We start from the raw sequence: 5172 nt of genomic DNA, 5'->3' as shown, positions 1-5172 counted from the left end.
GAAGAGCATGGGGCCAAGCACTGATCATTGAAGTACGCCGCTTTTGACATCGAGCCAGTTAGATGTAACACCGTTTAGAACTACTCTCTGTTTCCGCTCAGAGAGCCAGTCCGCAAGCCAGTTGTGAATGTTACCCGAGATACCGTGCGCCAGTAGTTTGCTGAGCAATCGTTGGTGGGGGACCTTATCAAATGCCTTTTGAAAATCCAGATATATGATATCTACTAATCTGCTTTCATGGAACACCTCAAAAATATAATGAAAAAAATCAAGTAAGTTAGTCAAACACGAACGTTTACTACGGAAGCCATGTTGCGAATTATTTATTATATTATTTTCTTCGAAGAATTTCACCATATTGTCGCAAATGATAGTCTCCATTAACTTACAAACAATCGATGTCAGGCTAATTGGTCGATAGTTTCCTGGATGAGACTAGTCCCCCTTTTTGAAAATTGGTGTGACATTTGCAAGTTTCCAATCCGACGGAACTTTTCCAGCTGTTAAAGATTTATTGAATATGATGGAGAGCGGTTTACAAATTTGATGTTTGATTTCTTTTAAGACCCTAGGGGTAATTTTGTCTGGACCAAGAGCTTTGCTTACTTTAATCTTTTCAATTGTGCGTAAAATGTCACTTTCTACGATGAGCACGCCACTTAACATCTTTTCGGTCCTTCTAACCTCCGGCGGTTGAGGTGATAAACAATCTTCATCGGTAAATACGGATGCGAAAAAGTTATTTAGGATTGTAGCCATTTCATTTTCATCGTTCGTGTGGTTACCATTTTCATTAGCAAGCGGTCCGATACCACAAGTGAGTGACTTTTTATTATTTACATAGCTGAAAAATTCTTTAGGATTAGATTTACTTGTTTCCGCTATATATTCTTCAAGATTTTTCTTGCTTCGTTTTATTAATTCTTGGTTTCGCGGCGAATTCTGTCCAACTTTAGTTTGTCAGCCTCGCTCTGAGATGATATGTACCTACTGTATACGCGTTTTTTAAGAGATAGGCTATTTTGAATTTCGTTATTCCACCATTTGGGTTTCTTCTTAGAAGCTGAACGTCTGTTACGATAGGGTACGCATATGCTTATGTCATTGTTCAATATTGTGGTGAAGGCCCCCCAAGATTTATCAATATCTGTTTCCGCCGTGATTTCAGTCCAGTCAGAATTATTTAGAATTGATCGGAGTCTTACGAAATTCGCTCTCTGATAATCAGGCACCTTTTCTTTACTAGGAGTTACTTTACTTTCTTTCATATTGATACTGAATGTGATTGTTTGGTGATCGCTAGAACAAAAAATTGGACCAACATTTACTTCGTTAACTAGATCAGCTGTCGTTGAAAAGATAAGGTCAAGTATATTATTTTCCCGAGTCGGTTCTTGAACGTGTTGATGTAAATCACTTTCTAGTAAATTTGTGTACAGGTCGAGCCCTGTATGACAGTTCAACGGTTCACCCCATCTTTTCACTGGCAAGTTAAAGTCCCCAACAATTACTGCCTCGCAACTGCTACTTGTTTCTAATAATTCACTTAATGCGTGGTCGATATCAAGAGTCTGCCTTGGCGGTCTGTAGATAAGTCCAATTACTATTTTACGAGATTTATTTTTAATTTCAATGAAGACCGTGTCTACATTGGTTATAATATCTGTTTTCACGGATACTGGATGGAGAGAGTTGTGAATATCAAAGATAACGCCTCCACCCTGTCTGTTCTCTCTTTCATGACTAAAGATGGTATAACCCGGTAATCTATATTCCGCAATGAAATCTCTATTTGAAGTGTCTATCCAAGATTCTGTGACTCCGATGATGTGATAATGATTTGTAGCTGCGAGGACTTCTAAGTCTTCAAATTTGTTACGTAGGCTACGAGCGTTTATATAGCAAGCTTAAATGTGACTCGAGGTGGGGGTTTGGCGGGTTGAGTGCCCCTTTACGGTGGAGCTGCTAGTGTTCTCGCCTTCGCGTTTTTTGGCTTTCGAAGAGCCACTTGGTCACAGAGGAACCTGCCGAAACGGGCTGCTCCGACAGGGTTTAAGTGGATGCCATCAGTAAGGAATCGTAGTAAAAACTATTCCACAAGTTAGCGAACTGGACGTTTTCTTGTGAACAAAGGGACTGAAGTCTGTTGTTTGTGCTGAAGGCCTTACTGTAAAAGCTAGATTCGGCACCGACCCTCGGGAGGATTCCTGAGATTATGATGTTACTGGCATCCGTTTTACGTTTATACTGCTTGATCATGCGGCGGTATTTCTCAAGCTGTTCCTCAGAAAGGGTTGTCTTTACGTCATTTGTCCCCGCGTGAATGACAAAGAGGGTGTTTCGGTCGGCATTTCTCGTGACATCATCGCAAGCTGCGGTGATGTCGTCCAGTCTGGCACCTGGATAGCAGTAACGTTTTCTGCGGCCGTTTGATGAACGACCACAGAACTCAACCTGCTGGCCACGCACCATTGGAGTCCCCAACTAGGCGAGTCTCGAACTCATCCTCCATGGTGTCTGCCAGCACCTGGAACCTATTGAAGGTAGTGGGGGGTCAGTAAATCCTTGGTTGCCTGCTTCGGTTTGGCTCCATTCCTTACAGGTTGGAACCCGACATCCTGTGAAGCAGGAAGAGAAGCGTTAAGTGGGGCAGGCTGGAAGTTGTCCTGTGAGGCAGGCTGGGAGTTAGCCTGTGAAGCAGGCTGGGGGTTAGCCTGTGAGGCAGGCTGGGGGTCAGCCTGTGAGGCAGGCTGGCGGTTGTTCTGTGAGGCAGGCCGGGGGTTAGCCTGTGAGGCAGGCTGGGGGTTAGCCTGTGAGGCAGGCTGGGGGTTAGCCAGTGAGGCAGGCTGGGGGTTAGCCTGTGAGGCAGGCTGGGAGTCAACCTGTGAGGCAGGTAACACGTCCTCCCGTGAAGCAGGAGGGTCATCTGGAGAGGGCACAGTCTCAGTGGAGGGCCTCTCCACCATCGATGGTGGAGTCACTGCCACATTAGTTAAAACAAATTCCTGAAGGGCTACAAATTTCTTTTCAAGATCATTGTGCTTGACTTTCCATTCAGTAACAGCCTTCTGAAGATGTAATCTTTGAACGCAGAGGCGGCAAGTTTTACTCAGCTGGAAGAACTGAGCTGCAAAACGTCCGGGACAGACGTCACACTTAAGGTTCGAAGGCATTGTTAGAAATTTAAGCGAGTTAACAGTTTGGGCAAATATTAAAAGCGCTTTCGAAATAACTTAAATTGTGACCATAAATTGAATTGTATAAAAATTGTGCATGGAAAATAGATACTGCTGTGTTAGATGCCTCCAACACTGGGAGTTCGCTCCCACAGGGTCTTGAAAACGCCTCAAAGACCAATCGCTTGTCCTGAGCCTCGGTGGAGGTGGAGAAACAGGAGGAATTACATTTATAAAGGAATTGTGGATCTACGATGCGGTTAAACAGTCGAAGCAAATGTGGAGAGACAAGAATAAAGGCGTGGAGAAACAGATGGAGATTACATTTCTTCTAAGGTGTGGAGGGAGAGAGATAACGAGGAGGAAGAAGTGGAAGAGAAAGGAGGAGAATGAGGAAAAAATATTTACAGAAGTGGGAGAAAGACTCGATTGCAGGGCAAGGAATTGGAGGTGAAATTGGAGTGAAAAAAGGAGGAACAAGAGATGGAGGAGGAGGAGGAGGAGGAGGAGGGACAAAGATTAATAGGAGGTTGACAAGGTTGGTGAATCTGTAGGACACGGAAGTGGAGGTAAATATTTTACAGACGAATCCTAAAACAAACGGGCAAGTGGACTAAATGGGTGACTAAAGATAAGCGGTGAGACACCAAGAGGTCGTGTGGATGAAGAGAATGAAGAGGACGAGAAGAAGAAAGGAGACAAAAAATGCAAATCACGGAAACATTGTGTAGTGTAAAAGGAAAACAGTAAACATGAGGTTCTAGAAAAGAAAGATTTGATAGTAACAAAAACAAAAGGAAAGAAAGATCGAAAAAAAAGGAAGGAAGGAAAAAAAAAAGGAGTTTTAATATGTTCAGAAGACATTGAAAAAGCGAGGAAAAGAGAAAATTCAACCGAAAGAAAAGTGAGAGAGTTGAAAGCACAGAGAGAAAAGAAAGAAGGAAGACAAGAGAAACAGAAAACAGAGGAATTAAGGAAGAATAAGAGAAACATGATCAGGAGGGGAAGAAGACGAGAAGGGAAAGCAGAGAAAGACAAGCGAGGCGAAGGTGTGAGACAAAAAGTGGAGTGTAAGGAAAAAGGAGAAGATGGAAGAAGGAAGTGGAGGATAGGTCAATGAAGAAGGGGAGAGGGAGAAGAATCAAGGAAGAGGGAGTGATGGTGAGGGTAACGAAAATAAGGAGAGGAAGAAGAAGGAACTAGGAAGAAGGTAGATAGGGAAAAAAGGCGCTGATGAATGATGGAAAAGGGCGAAGGAGAAGAAGGATTAAGAGGAGAGATCAGAGAAAGTAGATTGTGAATGTCAGAAGAAGAAAGGAGGAGGAAGACTAGAGATGTAAGGAAGAGAAAGGAACGAGAAAAGAAAAGGAGAAATAAACGGACAACGAAGAGGAGAGGAGAATGGGAAAAGACAGAACATTCAAGTGCTTAAAAGACTATGAGAATGAAAAAAAAAGAATATAGAGAAGATAAATGACAGTCGAGCTACAAAAGGAAAAGTTACAAAAAGAAGAGAACAAAAGAGAAGAGTGATACAAAGATGAGGTGTTTTAGAAGGGAATTAAGTAAAAAAAGAATGAAATGAAAAAGGAAAAAGGAAATATTACAATTAATGAGAGGTTATGATGATACAAAATTAGGATAAACGCAGTAGATAAGAAACAAAGCAAAGAAATATAGACATTGGAGAAACAGAAGAAGCACGAAGAGAGAAAGAATAAAGGCGAGTGTATGTTTATTAAATAAGGAAATGGAACGAAGATAAGGCAACGAATAAATGAGGGAGGAAGGGGAAGAAGATAACAACCAAACTAGGGAACTGGAGAGAGAGAGAGAGAGAGAGAGAGAGAGAGAGAGAGAGAGAGAGAGAGAGAGAGAGAGAGAGAGAGAGAGAGAGAGAGAGAGAGAGAGAGAGAGAGTAACAATTAAGATCTCGTATTATCAAACCAGATTATAAAGAACCTGATGAGAGAGAGAGAGAGAGAGAGAGAGAGAG

This window comes from Eriocheir sinensis, unplaced genomic scaffold, assembly GCF_024679095.1.
Source record: "Eriocheir sinensis breed Jianghai 21 unplaced genomic scaffold, ASM2467909v1 Scaffold29, whole genome shotgun sequence".
Taxonomy (NCBI): Eukaryota; Metazoa; Arthropoda; class Malacostraca; order Decapoda; family Varunidae; genus Eriocheir; species Eriocheir sinensis.
Note: the sequence above shows the minus strand (reverse complement) of the source record.